Source organism: Rattus rattus, chromosome 9, assembly GCF_011064425.1.
Source record: "Rattus rattus isolate New Zealand chromosome 9, Rrattus_CSIRO_v1, whole genome shotgun sequence".
Lineage (NCBI taxonomy): Eukaryota > Metazoa > Chordata > Mammalia > Rodentia > Muridae > Rattus > Rattus rattus.
Genome location: NC_046162.1, coordinates 89993710 through 90010127, shown reverse-complemented (window position 1 = coordinate 90010127; position 16418 = coordinate 89993710). Strand labels below are relative to the sequence as shown.

Genomic DNA, 16418 nt, shown 5'->3' with positions numbered 1-16418 from the left:
TATGTAGTTAGTAAATATTTGATGAAAATTTGGACTTAGGGATTTTTGCTTTGTGTGTGTGGCTGAGGAGTTGGGCTATTTTTTTTTAAAGATTTTACTTATTTTATATAAGTGAGTATCCTGTCACTCTCTTCAGGCATACCAGAAGAGGGAATCAGATTGTGTTTCAGATGGTTATGAGCCACCATGTGGTTGCTGGGAATTGAACTCAGGACCTCTGGAAGAACAATCAGTGCTCTTAACTGCTGAGCCATCTCTCCAGCCCCAAAAAATTCTTTTTTTCCCCCTTTTCTTTTTTTCGGAGTTGGGGACCGAACCCAGGGCCTTGCACTTACTAGGCAAGCGCTCTACCACTGAGCTAAATCCCCAACCCCACAATCAGTGCTCTTAACCACTGAGCCATCTCACCAGCCCCAGTAACTCACTTTTTTTTTTTTTTTCTTTTTTCTTTTTTTCGGAGCTGGGGACGGAGCTGGGGACCGAACCCAGGGCCTTGCGCTCGCTAGGCAAGCGCTCTACCGCTGAGCTAAATCCCCAACCCCCAGTAACTCACTTTTGATTGAATCCTGTCTATCTCATGTTCTGGGGTTGTAGGATATTCTATTTTTTTCAGAAAAGCAAATTTGTATTTGGTACTCTTCAGAATAAAAGGTTATTTTCTGTATGATGAAAGATAGTAAAAAAAAAAAGGAAAAAATGATAGCTATATTTTAGATTATAAACTACATCTGAACCAGGCAGTTCAATAAAATAGTATGCCTTGTGGAAATTTTGTGACCCTTTTAAACAAGACTCAATGATATGTTCAATATAGGTTTTACCTTTTTTTTTTTCTTTTTTTCGGAGCTGGGGACCGAACCCAGGGCCTTGCGCTTGCTAGGCAAGTGCTCTACCACTGAGCTAAATCCCCAACCCCAGGTTTTACTTTTTTAAAAGTGTCAAGTAGTTTAATAAACATACTGTGAGCCCCAAACTCTTGCTGTAGGTAGTAGGTAGGAAAGAAACAGTCAAGGTCATTCTCAACATACTGACTTAGCTTCCCATTACAATAAGTACTAATCTCAGGAGGCCGATTATGTCAACATAAAGGAATGCTTTTAAGGTTGGGGCTACTAAATGCACCGGTATAAACTGATAGTAAGTAATGGGATTTTTTTTCAGAGTTTCAGTCTTTAGTTCTTTAGAATAAATAGAATACCAGAGAACCGGTTAGGATTACACTCACAGAATTTTTTTGATTGGTGGTGTGAGGAAGCATACTTAGGAAAATACCATTAATGAACTAGTTTATTAAAATTCATTTCCATTCTACCAAGCTATAGTCCTATCAACAAAGCATGTTATACTTGGCTTCGGAATTACTGGACTTAGGCGAGACAGAGGCAAAAGTACTTAATTCAAGTAGTTCCTAATTATCAAAGTACATGTTGGAGCTAGAGAGAATGGGGTTCCAAAGTTAGCACTTCCTGCTCTTGTAAAACACCTGGGTTTGGTCCCCTTTACCCTCATCCTAAATTCCAAGGTACCCAACTCTACCCCCAACCCTGGTGTGTCAGCCACTACACGTACATGATATGTATAAACATACGTTCCCCACCCCCATGCGGGATTTCTCTACCTCAAATGACATGGGTAACTCAAGTTCTAGAATCCTAGTTTGTACTGTCCCTTTTATATGTTTTTTGTGGTGATGGCAAGGTAAGATACTTTGTGTTCAGCAGGAGGGGACAAGAGAAGCCAATGGGGTGAATTGATTTAAATGTACTGTGATCACACATGAAACTCAAAACCAGGCAAACTTGGCCATACCTACTTTTTTTGTGGGGGAGGGGTATACTTTTAAATAGGTCACTTTGGAATGTTTTGTTTCTTTGGGCTTTTGAGACAGGGTTTCTCTATGTAATCCTGGCTGGCCTGGAACTTGCCTCTGCCTCCCTGGGTCCCTCTGCTGGGATTAAAGGGTGTGCCTCCACTGCCTGAGCCACTTGCGGTCTGGCCAACCACAGACCCCCAAGAACAGCTTTCAACTGTTTTGGTTTCTTATAGTTACATAATCCTACATTATTGACTTACAAGTATTAACTATTGATTTTTATCTTCGGTAAAGATTTAGCTCACTACATCTTTACCTCTAATTATAGCTTGTTCTTCCATTGTTGCATTTGTAAATCGTTTATCAATAAAAGATGTCTCAATTGAATGCATAAGGGCTGGAGTGCTCATTGAATAGATACTCTTACCTTTCACTTCTGGGGTGTCGTGTATTTTATGCCGCATGATTGTGTTTATACAATGAAAATTTTTATTTGCTTGTAGTCCGGGCTGGCCTGAAACTTACTGTGTAACTTATTCTTTGCAGATTGTTCTTTTAAGAGAATGTTTATATGACCCATAGACTAGGTTGGCTTTGAGGTATTAGTCATTCTGCCTCAGCCAACAGCTAGGATCTCAATATGTTCTGTTTCTTAGCAATTAATAATTTTGTTTTCTAAAAGATTTTTTTCAAAATATGGTCTCAATTATACCAGTCCTTGATCCAATCCTCTCTAGTCAAGGATCACCTGAAACTCTGTTAAATTTATTGTTACAATTGGTGTGTGAGTGTGCCTGTGTTATTTAACTGCATCACATGTCTAGGTGCCTGTTGATAGGTTGTAAGAGCTCTGGGAACCAAATCTAGACCCATTGCAAGAGAGCAGGCGCTTGAGACCACTGAAGTTTGGTTTTTTGTTTTTTGTTTTTTTTTTTTTTTTTTTGGGGAGCTGGGGACTGAACCCAGGGCCTTGCACTTGCTAGGCAAACGCTCTACCACTGAGCTAAATCCCCAACCCACCACTGAAGTTTTTTATCCGTGTGCATTTACATCTGGGGTACCAGGATTACAGATGTGTTCCTCCATACCTGCTTCATGACTTACTGTAAAAATTTCTATTATTTTAACTGTTGTGAGCTCATCGGAATTTATTTAATTTTGAGTTCTGTCGATTCATGTGTCTCCAAGCCTGGAAGCCTAGAGTTTGAGCCTTGTGATTCGCATCGCTCCTGTGGTAGAGAAATGACTCCCCCAGGTTGCCCCATGATCTTCATACATACATACACTCACACAGATATTAAGACCTTCCAATGTTAAAAAGTAAACTGGGCGTTGTGTACAGCTTTTAATCCCATCACTGGAGAGGCAGAGGCAGGTGGAACTCTGAGCTAGATTGGTTTCCATAGAAAGTTACGAACTAGCCAGGGGTAGATCATGAGATCCTGGCGGGGGACGGGGGAGGGAGATGGTGATAGCCCATTTACATGAATAAAGATTTTTAAACGTCTCAATAGGTGGGAAACAAGAAGAGCAATTGAGGGACGTATCCTAAATTGATATCTGCCCTCCCATTTGCATGTAAGCACAAAACCAATTGCAGATAGAGCCTTTAAAATGTTTTTTGTGTTTTGTTTCTCCCAAGCCAGTGTATCGATGTAGCCCTGGTAGCTACATAGAACTCATAGAGATCTGCCTTCCTCTGCCCACAGTACTGCTATTAAAGGTGCACATTGCCACTACCCAGCTGAAGTTTTAAGTTTTGCATAGCTAAATATAGAAGCAAGTTGTAGATGTGCAAAGTGAAATCACTTAATGTTGGGTTAGACATGATGCTACTAGAGATGAAAGTGGGAGGATCCACAGGTCAAGGCAAGGCACTTCATAGCAAGTATAAGGCCAATCTCAACCCAACAGACCATTTCCACCTTTTCCTAAGAACAAGTCATAATGCTGGGAAGCCATACATGAACATAGATTCAGAAATTAAAATTTTGCACAGAAGTATAAACACCAAACATGCTGGTCATTGTGGTCTGTGCCTTTAATTCCAGCACTAAGGAGGCAGAGACAGCATAGTCTACATAGAGACAGGGCAGACAGAGATATATTATGATACCTTTTGTCAAATGGCAGATAAGGCAAAAAGTAGAAAGCAATTGGGGAAGACATGTCGATCAACCTTTGACTTCCAAGGAGGTGCAAACAGACACAAGGTTGGACAAGGGAAGCAAAAAAATTTAGAAATGTAAAATTTCTTGGTAAAGTTTAGAATGAAGGCGGTTTGCTTAGAAGTTAGTAATGTGCTAAAATAAAGATTCTGGGGACATTTTCCTTAGAATTCTCAGTGACATACAGAGCCCTTCCTTTGTGGTTCACAGCTATAATCTAAGCACCGCAGAGGCAGAGCCATAAGGATTGCCAGGACTGCATGGAGAAGCTACCCCAAAACAAAACCCAACCACAAGAAAACAGTTTTGCTCTGTGGGCCTTTGAACCTGCAGGCTGTTCAGTTCAGCCCCCACAACCAGCTGCCCCACCTTCCCAGTGCCCATTTCCTGCTTACTTCCCAGAAAGCAACCTATGTTATTCTGATTTATATGTATGCTTCCCTAGCTAGAATCTTTCAAAAAATTCACTACCTGAGTGTTTTCTCTGCATATATTGTATGTGTATGTGTATGCATGTATGATCATGTGTGTGTGCCTGGTGCCAATGAGGTCAGAGGATGATCCCCTGAAAATGCAGTTATAAATGGTTTCAAGCAATCATGTGGGTGATTAGAATTAAATCTAGGTCCCTTGGAAAAGTAACCAGTGTCCTTACCCACTGAGCCATCTTTCCACTCTACCTCACTGCTGGCTAGAATTTAAGTTTCAGGAAGGTGGGAGATTTTATTTTCCCACAGTCCATGTTGAAATGCCTAGCATATCCACAAGCATTCAGTCAGTACAACTTGGTAATCCCAGCATTTTGAGGAACTCTGCAGGAGGGTCCTGAGCTTAGTCCATCCTGAATAATGATGGCAGTGGTGGTGGTGTTACCAAGTGCAGGGAAAACATGACAGTCTCACTTGCTGGGGCTGCAGCCTGGGCCCAAGGCTGAAGAGCGTTGGTTGCTCCTACAGATTCCCAGCACCTACATGACAGTTCACAACTATAACTCCAGTTCCAGGGAATCCAAGTGGAGTATAGACACATGGCAGCAGAATGCCCAAGCACATAAACAATCATTGAAGCATATTTGTGGGCCAGTAAGAGCATAGCTGATAAATGCTGTTGCCATTCTCCTTGATAGTCCGAGTGAGTTTGATACCCAGGTTCCCCATGAGGAAAGGAGAAAACCAATTCCTGAATGTTGTCCTCTGGCCTCCATGTGCACCATGGCATATGCATGCACACATACAGTAAGTGTGTGTGTGTGTGTGTGTGTGTGTGTGTGTGTGTGTGTGTGCATGCGCGTGTGCATAAAATTGACAAAATGATAGTGTTTAAGAGTATTTGCTGCTCTTACAGAGGACCTGGGTTCAGTTCGCAGCATCCACGTGGTGGCTAACAAACATCTATAAACCCCCTTTTCAGGAGGTCTTTCTCCATGAACGCCAGGCATACAGATGGTTCACAGAAGTATGTGGCATAACAATACATCTTTTAAAAGAGAAACCAGGGGGCTGGGGATTTAGCTCAGCGGTAGAGCGCTTACCTAGGAAGCGGAAGGCCCTGGGTTCGGTCCTCAGCTCCAAAAAAAAGAACCAAAAAAAAAAAAAAAAGAGAAACCAGGCCTAGGGAGATGACTCAATGGGTTAAGAGCACTAGCTGCTCTTCCAGAGGTCTTAAGTTCAGTTCTCAGCAACCACATGGTGGCTCACAACCATCTGTAATGGGATCTGATTTTTCTGTTCTGGGTGTGTGTGAAGTCAGATACATATAAACAAAAATAAACTTTTTTTTTTCTTTTTTTCGGAGCTGGGGACCGAACCCAGGGCCTTGCGCTTCCTAGGCAAGCGCTCTACCACTGAGCTAAATCCCCAACCCCAACAAAAATAAACTTTTAACAAGTGAAACCAGGCATGGTGGCTCATGCCTTTAATCCAAGTATTCTTGAGTCTGAGACCAGCTTGGTTTCCATAGTGCGTTTCCATCCATGGCTACACAGGAAGACCATGTCTCAAAAAGAAAAGAGAAGAAAAAAGATGATAGTAATAGTGGAAGACACTCAGTATCAGTCTCCAGACTTGATACACAAAATAAACATGCACACAGGAATCATATAGTCATCACACGTGAATAATATCTGTCCATATGTGCCAGGTGTGATGTGTACCCTAATGATACTTCAGTCTGTAGATGCCTGTAGCCGAGGAGTCAGGAGATAGTGCTTTGTTCTGTTCCCATTCTCATAATCCATAACACATCCTCCTGTGATTCTTAAGGGATTCCAAATGGAACACATCTCCAGGTTATGGAAAATGAGTGTTTTTGGTTTTTTTATGCCTCCTGAGTGCTGGGATTACCAGCCACCACTCCTGGTGGTGAACATTTGCAGAGCAGGTTTTGTACTGGGTTTGGGAAATGAAAGGTAAGGAAAGGTGTATGGAAGGCAGTGTTGGAAGATGCTGTGAGGAGTGTGAGCATGAAAACAGTAGCTAAGAGGAAGACAGAGGCCTGGGCTGAGCAGTGATGGGTGGTGTTATTGGTTGGTTCTTTCCATTTGGGGATTACATTTCACAATTTATGTAGATGTTGTGATTATCTGGAAAATCATGTCACGTCCACAGTTAGAACTTCCTCTGACAAGTTTCTTTCTTTTTATTTTATTTATTTATTATGTATAGTGTTCTGCCTACATGTATGCTGCGGGTCAGAAGAGGGCACCAGATCTCATAAATAGTTGGAGCCACCAAGTGGTTTCTGGGATTTGAACTCAGGACCTCTGGAAGAGCAGTCAGTGCTCTTAACCACTGAGCCATCTCTCCAGCCTGACAAGTTTCTGTCATGTATTAGCACCTAGCTTCAACCTTGACACTGTTCTGGGAAGAAATGGTTACTTTGTATGCATGATTTGGACTTTCATGTTCAAAATGCAGTTGTTTTTTTAGAGGTAATTAGCTTTGTAGTTTTTGTGATTATCTATCTATCTATCTATCTATCTATCTATCTATCTATCTATCTATCTATCTATGCAGGGTCTCACTATGTCCTTACATTCCTGGAATGCGGTGTAGACCAGGCTGGCTTGCAACTCACAGAAATCCACCTGCCTCTGCCTTCTTAGTGCTAGGATTAAAGGCATGCTCCAACACGCTTGGCTGGGTTTATAGGGTTTTGTGGTTTCTTAGATCTGAAAAGATGAAGTGTAGAGGGGGACACTGTTGGGAATAGGTGGAACAAACCATTCAAGGGGAAAACAGAAGCCCTTGAAAGAAAGGACAGAAAATATGCATTTACTGTTCGTTCTGTTTGGGTATTGGAGCAGTTTGGATATCACTCTGTGGCTCTGGCTCTCCTAGAATTCGCTAGGTAAGTCTGACTGGCTAGAATTCAGAAATTTGCCTATCTCTGCCTCCTGAGTGCTGGGATTTAAGTCTTGCACCATCATGTGCCTCTTAACCTCTGAGCCATCTAACTAGCTGCCTTATGTGATGATTGGAAACTAAAGTACATTTTATTGTTAGCGAAATAAGCACATCCTGAAATTCCTCTCCTTTACCCAAGAAATGTCAGGGGAGGTTTTTCAGTGTATTAGGTTTTCTTAAAAACAAACAAAGCAAGAACATGAAACAAAACAGAAGTAACTAATTCCTGGAGACTGTAATAAAGTCCTGACATAAATATCAGCTGAGGTCATCTGGGCAGTGTTAATCCCAACACTCAGGAAGGCGGATCTCTGAGTTTAAGGCCAGCCTGGTCTACAGAGCGAGTTCCAGGACAGCCAGGGCTGCACAGAGAAACTCGGTCTCAATAACAGCAACAGCATATCAGCTCTGATGGTGCTGAAAAGGGTTTGGCAGCCTAAGGTGCAGATGGGAATCCAGCGTATATGCTCTGCATTCAGGAGGATGAACTGTTTTCAGATTCCAGGTAGTAGACGCTTCGTAAGATCTTGAGGATCTCTAAAGATGGAGGACATTTAAGTAGAACTTTCCTCCCTGGTTCATGAATTTGCAGCTACTGCCTCTGTGAGGGAGCAGCGTCTCAGAGGTTGGGCGTTGTCTACTCCTGGCTTGTTATTTCAGAGGAAAGAAGGGCACAGGGTCCTGGGACCTTTGCTGCAGAGGCTTCATCTCTCGTCCCACTTCCCAGGATCCATGGCAACGAAGTGCACCATATATGCCCGCTAACTACCCAGGTCAGGGGGCTTTCAATCTAAAAGGAATCTCAGTGTAGAAAATTGGTTATGGATACGACTCTTTAGCTACTTGAGTATCTTCTGAAGGATTAAAATAACCTGGTCATTGTACTGCATGCTTGTAATCCCCGTACTTGGAAGGTTCAGGATCAGGAGTTCAAAGACAGGCTGAGAATCACCAAGTTATCAAGGGCAGCCCAGATTGAAAGAACAAGAGCAGCAAGTCAAACAGAGACTTTATTTGAAGACAGTGAATAGAATCAGGATAATCTAATAGAATAGCCGTGGTTAATATTGTTCAAGTAGTGTTCAAGAGACACAGAGCGCTGCACACACAAAGCCAGAAGGGGCATGAAAGGAACCAAGAGAATGGAAACTCAGGTAGTTACTATGAAAACCAGTGGAAGTTTCCCAGAAAACAAACGACAAACAGAAACAATAAAAATAGTGTATCATATGATCTGGTACATAGCAGAAGGAAATGAAGTCAGCATAGAGAAATGTGGCTCAATTGGTAGGATTCTTAATATTATGCCTAAGATTTTGGTTTGATCCCCAACATTGCATAAACTGCAGTCCCAGCACTTGGAATATGGAAGCAGAAATAAAAAATCAGAATTTCAAGTTCTGGTGTGGGGAGATGCATCAGTTGGTAAATCACTTGTTTCACAATCTGGGGGACCTAAGTTTGGGACCCTGGAACCAGCATAAAAAGCTGGGCATGCTAATTTGTGGGGTTTTTTTTTTTAGTTGTATTTTTGTGTATGGGTGTTTTGCCTGCGTGTATATCTGTGGACCATGTGTGTACATATGCCCTCAGAAGTCTGAGGACAGTGTCTGATTCTCTGGAACTGGAGTTACAGATGGTTCTGAGCTGCCATACAGGTTCTGGGAATTGAAATTGGATCCTTTTGAGGACCAGCTAATGTTCATAACTGCTCAGCCACCTCCCTACTCCGTAGCCTGTGTTTCCAACCCCAGCAATGATGAGGTAAGAACCAGAATTAGACAAATTCCTGCAAACTTGCTGGCCAGTTCCTGGAGAAATTCCAGGTCAATGAGAGACCCTGTCTCAAAAAGTGGACAGCAGCCAGACACTTGTGGTTATCTTCTGACCTCTACATACACATATATGCATACACCCACATATACATGTGCATCCATCCACGTGCACACATGCACACAACCACACAGACAAAGGAAGCTCAATAAGGACATCCCTGGCTATATAAGGGATGCAAAACCAACCTGAGGTACATCATGAGACCAGGTGATCCTGTCTTAAAAAACAAACAACAAAACAACAGGGCTGGAGAGATGGCTCAGCGGTTAAGAGCACTGACTGCTCTTCCAGAGGTCATGAGTTTAATTCCCAACAACCACATGGTGGCTCACAACCATCTGTAATGAGATCTGGTGCCCTCTTCTGGCCTGCAGTCACATATGCAGGCAGAATGCTGTACATAAAATAAATAAATAAATCTTTAAAAAAGCAAACAAACAAACAAACAAAAAACAAACCAAAACAACAACTTGAAAGAAGGACTAAGCACTATTAGGGACCATGGGAAGGGGACAAGGAAAATAGGGTAAGAAGGTGAGAGAACAGGGAAGTGTATAGGCATAATCAATGCATGATGTACACATATATTGAAATATAGCAGTTGGTTCTGTTGGTACAATGAGTATTTGTTGATATGATAAGGCTTCATCTTGAAAATATGAAAATCTTTTTAAAATTCAATACTGTAGAATTTTTTTAATTTTTAAATTTTTTTTAAGATTTATTTACTTACGTATATAATATATAAATGCTCTATTTGCTTGGATGCCTGCATGACAGAAGAGTACATCAGATCCCATTACAGATGGTTGTGAACCACCATGTGGTTGCTGGGAATTGAACTCAGGATCTCTGGAAGAGCAGCCAGTGCTCTTAACCTCTGAGCCATCTCTCCAGCCCCTGTAGAAGAATTTTAATCCTGCAACATGACCTCTCTGGCCAGGGATCACATCCAAAGAACTTCTAGGTCTGCATGATCCAGCTGGAATACAGATAGGACCATAATACACACCTTTAATCCCAAACAAGGAAGGGAAACTTATTCAGTAGAAGGAAGCAGCCGTGTTTGAAAGGGAATCTAATTGAGGGGCAGACAGAGTGATGAGTCACACAAAGATCTAACAGAAGGAGTCAGAGATAGAATGCACCCAACTCTCACAAGAACAACACAGGAAAGACAAGCTATTTAAGAGCAGGAGTCGGTGCTATGAGTGCAGTGCACTGGAGGTGAGTTCATGAGTTCATGCAATTCGATGCTGGTCAGCAGAGGGAGTTGAAGCCAGAGAATAAGAAGGAGCCAGAAGATGAGAACAAATTGCCAGAGTTAGTTTGAGGCCAAGCAGAGCAATTCAGTGAGAAACTGAGAGAAGCCAGATTGAGTCTGTCAGCTTGGAGAGGAGTGTGGGTTCAAGCTAATTTGAACCAGCCAGCCAGAGTTCAGAAAGAACTGGAAAGAGTGAGCTTATTCAAATGGTACACCTCTGAGATGAGAATTACATCAGGTGAATAAAAGTTACCTTTACACAACACTAGTGTACAGGTTGAATGCCAGAGTAGATATACCAAAGAATGAGTTAGTGAGATAGAAAAGTGGACCAAGACATCCTCCCAGAATGCACTAAGAAATGGAAACTGATGGAAGTACAAGTGAGGATTTGGGCAACGTTAAGGTTGAGTTCAGAGTGCTAGTATTAGGAGGAAAAGGCAAGCAGATGTGGGAAGAAATAGTCTACAGTTGCTGTTCTGTAACCCCACCTTCCTGCTGGACCTCTTTTTCACCAAAGAGACTGAAACTATCCTCAGATTGCTTTTCCTGTCAGTCCAACAGCTAGCTCATGAATGAGTGCTATCCTTATTGGTGACACCTGACATGAGTTCTGCTGTGACCAACTACTGTCTAGTGTCTATTGTGTTGTGACAATAAACTATCCTAATAAACTATTTTTTTAAAGATTTGTTTTATCTATACAAATACACTGTAGCTGTCTTCAGACACACCAGAAGAGGACATCAGATCTCATCATAGATGGTTGTGAGCCACCATGTAGTTGCTGGAAATTGAACTCAGGACCTCTGGAAGAGCAGTCAGTGCTCTTAACCACCGAGCCATCTCTCCAGCCCCTACACTGTGTTTTCACTCAGTTAAAAGCCATGTTGAAAACAGCACATCAAGTGGCCCTTCAGTCCATCTTTGCACGCTTTGGAAGATATTAATCCCCTGATGTTTTAGACATTGAGGATAACTTTTTTAAAAAAAAAAGATTTATTTATTTATTTTATGTATAGGAGTATACTGTCACTCTCTTCAGACACACAGAAGGGGGAACCAGATCTCTTTACAGATGGTTGTGAGCCACCATGTGGTTTCTGGGAATTGAACTCAGGACCTTTGGAAGAGCAGTCAATGCTCTTAATCACTGAGCCATCTCTCCAACCCAAGGATACCTTTTTTAAAAAAAGATTCATTTTATGTATATGAATACACTGTCACTGTCTTCAGACACACCAGAAGAGGGCATCAGATCCCATTACAGATGGTTGTGACCCTCCATGTGGGTGCTGGTATTTGAACCCAGGACCTCTGGAAGAGTAGCCAGTGCTCTTAACCGCTGAGCCATCTCTCCAGCTCTGAGAAACTTTTTTTTTTTCACTCTGTAACTCGTTAACTTATGTGGTACCTTTGTGGAACAAAGTAAATATATTATCAAATCCTCTTTTTTTTCCTGAATAGATTATGCTTTTGAAATTTCAAGTTCTTTCTTGTTTCTGAGTCACAAGTATGTTTCCCATTTTACTGAGGTAATTCTAGTTTTCTTTTCACATTGCATCCCTATCTGAAACCCAAGCTTTGGTATCATCAGTAGTGACCTTTGACTTCCATTAGTGAAGTCGGTTTTTGAACTTCACCTCTTAATACCTTTGATCATATTTGTGAATCTCCTTTCTCAGCCTATGCTGTAGTTACTAACACAGTACCAGATACTGGGCAAAGTTTTAATGAAAAGAGGCTTTTTTTTTTTCTTTTTTTTTGGTTCTTTTTTTCGGAGCTGGGGACCGAACCCAGGGCCTTGCGCTTCCTAGGCAAGCGCTCTACCACTGAGCTAAATCCCCAACCCCGAAAAGAGGCTTATTTTGAGTCATGGTTCTGTGGCCCTAAAGCTTCATTTTAAAAACTTTGGATGGATCAACTTTCTGGTCCCTACCTCATAATAGGGATTAAACTTCATCATGTCTTCCTTTCTCCTTCCTTCCTTCCTTCCTTCCTTCCTTCCTTCCTTCCTTCCTTCCTTCCTTCCTTCCTTCCTTTCCTCCTCCCCTTCATGTTCAAGATTTATTTCCTGTGCTTTGGTGTATGCCTGTGTGAATGTGTTGCACCTCCTGGAACTGGAATCATAGACAGTTGTGAGCTACCATGTGGGTGTTGGGAATTGAACCTGGGTCCTCAGGAAAAGCAGCCAGTGCTCTTAACTGATCTATCTCTCCAGCCCCAAAACTTTAGCATGACTGAGAGGGATCAGACTACATGGGAACCACAGACCAGCCTTTTCTTTGTATCAAGTCTCCCTGCATAGACGGGCCCTCCTCAGCGGTGTCTGCCTCATTTCACTGGGCATGGACTTCATGTCACACGCCTACTCTCGGGATATGTTTGCCAGTTCCCCACATTTTCAATATAGTTTAATCATCTTTACACCTGTACCTTCTCATCTCTCACTCCCATTGAACCTCTTCTTTCAAATCTCGTTCCGGAGCAGATTTAGAGCCTCATAGTCAAACACTAACCAGAGCCGGGTGAACCCTGCAGGTGTGGGGCTGGAAGGATTGCAGGGGTGGAGATCACAGGAGAACATGGCCCACAGGATGAGTAAGCAGGGCTCCCTGGGGATCACAGAGGCTGTAGCAGCAACCATGGGCCCTATATGGGTCTGACTCAGGTCCTCTGCATGTACATTATGGTTGTGTGGCTTGCTTTGTGAGTCACGGGATCGATTTGGCCTTTTTGCCTGCTCTTAGACCCTTTTCCTCCTACTTGGCTGCCTAGTCCATTGCCTTGAGATGAGGGTTAGTGCCTAGTTTTATTGTAACTTGTCATGCCATGTTTGGTTGATGGTCCTGGAGAGGCGGGGAGGAGGAAGACTGGGAAGAGTGGAGGGAGGGAAACTGTGGTCAGGATGTAATGTATGAGAAACAAAAGAAAAAAAGAAAAAAAAACCCAAGTCCTATATCTGCTTAAAAATTATTTATGAGGCAATGGTGGTACAACATTTTTAATCCAAGCACTCAGGAAGCAAAGGCAGGCAGATATATGTGAGTTTGAAGCCAGCCTGGTCTACAGAACTAGTTCGAGGACAGCCAGAGTTACAGAGAACCCCTACACACACAACACCACCACACACACCACACCCACACACACACACATACACACACACACACACAAACACACACACACTCCCACACACACACACACACACACACACACACAAACACACACACACCACACACACACCCACACACACACCACACACACACCACACACACACACCACACACACCACACACACATATCAGGCACACACACCACACACCACACACCACACAAACCACACACACACCAACACAACACACACACCACACACCACACACACCACACAAACACCCACACACCCACCACACACCACACACCCCACACACCACACACACACACACCACACACACCACACACACACCACACACACCACACACACACACACACACACACACCACACACCCACACACACACCACACACCACACACACCACACACACACACACACACACCACACCACACACACACACGCCCACACACACCACACACACACACACACACCACACACACACCACACACACACACACACACACACACACACACACACACACACACACACACACACCACACACACACACACACACACACACGCCACACACACACCACACACACACCACACACACACACACTCACACACACACACTCACAATCACACACACAGACACACACAAGAAAATTACTTATTTGTTTGTTCCCTGGGTGTGGGTCCATGTACCATGGTGTGGATATGTGTGTGTGGAGGCTGGAGATGACCTGCAGGATTCAGGACTTGCTTTTCCCCTCCCACCACTTGGTTCTCGGGGATTGCACTCAGCTTGTCAAGCTTGGTCCACAAGTGCCTTTGCTACTGAGCCACCTTGCCAGCCCAATTTTATGCAGTTCTTTTTGTCACTGTTGTTCGGAGACTGGGTCGCACGCTGAAGCCCTAGCTGGTCTGGAACTCATAGAGATCTACTTGCCTCTGCCTTCTGAGTGTCCCTGTGCCCAGCTTCAGTTCTTTGAGACATGTTGTGCCAGACCTGGTGGTAGCCTGTCATTCCAATCTCTTGGAAGGCTATGACAGGAGGATTAAAAGGTCAGTGCCTGCCTCGGCTGAACAGTGAGTTCAAGGCTCCCGAGGGAGAGGTGGGAAGCATCTAACTCGGTCTCTCAGCTCCCAGTACCATGAGCAGAAGCAGGCAAGCTCAGAGACAGACCGGAGCAACCCCTAGGCTCTGCTCAGCTTACGGTGTACACACCCTTCTCAAACAATCCGCCTAGCAACCTCAGATCCTCACCTGTATCAAACATTGTGCACGCACCCCTCTTAGAGCAGTGTTCCTGGCAACCTGGGGCATTGAATGCACTTACACCCTCCAAACAATGGGAGCAATGGAGAGCTTGCAAAGTGTCCAGTGGGTAAACACATGGCACTTACGATTGATTCCTCAAATCTACAGTGGAAGGAGAGAACCAATTCCTAAAGTTTTGTGACCAGCACAGGCAGTGGCATGCATGCTTCTTCACACACACACACACACACACACACACACACACACACACACACACACACACACACGTGTGCACACTTGCATACACACACATGTACATGCACACAAACTCACACTAAAAAGGAACAGTTGAATAAATATTATTCTTAAGCAACCTTTAGTTAACTTTAGTATTTTTTTTTCTTTTCTTTTTTTTTTTTTCGGAGCTGGGGACCGAACCCAGGGCCTTTTGCTTGCTAGGCAAGCGCTCTACCGCTGAGCTAAATCCCCAACCCTAGTATTTTTTTTTTTTTTTTTTTTTTTTTTTTTTTTTTTTTTGGAGCTGGGGACCACTAGTATTTTTTTTAAAGACAGTGGTTTTCTGTTTAGCCCTGGCTATCCTGGTTCTGAAACTTGTTATATAGACCTGGTTGGTCTTGAAATCATAGAAATCCATTTATGTCTGCCTTGTGAGCGCACCACCAAGCCCAACGCAGTGACTCAACTTTTTTGGTTAGTTTCCGCTGAAACATCTCCCAGAATGGATTTGGATAAGGGAGACAGGGTCAATACAGCCAGAACTGGTTTTGAATACATACTCAATTAGCAAGCTGTATTCCCAGATTGAACATTTAGGGAAATCCCTTAATTTATGCATATGCATAATCAGATTCACATATGATTAAAATCAGATGCGTCATGGGAAAAGACACACCAGAGCAAAGGCTTACATAATCTTACGGATCAACCTAAGTAGAAAACCACTCACTCCATACCCCCTTAGCAACCAGTTCCTCTTTCTCCTCCTTGTCCTCAGAAAATGAGAACTCAAGCAAGCAGTCAACGCCCCCTGGGTATTCTAACTCAGTAGGGCTTGCAGCTTCTCTGATCTGGAATATCACTTTGCTTCTGAATAAAGTTAACTTTCCACTTCTCTGTGTGCCATTTGTCCTTCTTTCTATAAGAGCAGGAACCTGGGAGTCCCATGTCCAGACAGTGACCCATGATAACCAAGCATACATAGCTTTTATTTTAAACTTATTTCATATATGTGAGTACACTGTGGCTGTCTTCAGACACACCAGAAGAGGGTATTAGATCCCATTACTGATGGTTGTGAGCCACCCTGTGATTGCTAGGATTTGAACTCAAGACCTCTGGGAGAGCAGTCAGTGCTCCTAACTGCTAAGCCATCTCTCCAGCCCTTCAAACATATCTTTTGTGAGCTACTTCGACATTGGGATGAGGGATTTTATTTCACGTATTGAAAAATGATCTGGAGCTAGAGAGATGGCTCCGCCGTTAAGAGTGCTTGCTACACAAATTGTGAGGACAGGAGTTCAGAGCCCAACAGCCATAACAAA

The 16418-nt window shown here is 43.1% G+C and overlaps 1 long non-coding RNA gene across 1 annotated transcript; it reads left to right on the top strand.

The window, feature by feature from the left end:
• The first annotated feature begins 6325 nt into the window (after positions 1-6325).
• Positions 6326-6914, top strand: LOC116910402. Its single transcript, XR_004389146.1, has 2 exons — positions 6326-6388; positions 6645-6914. It is a non-coding gene; the product is annotated as an uncharacterized LOC116910402 (long non-coding RNA).
• The last annotated feature ends 9504 nt before the right edge of the window (positions 6915-16418 follow it).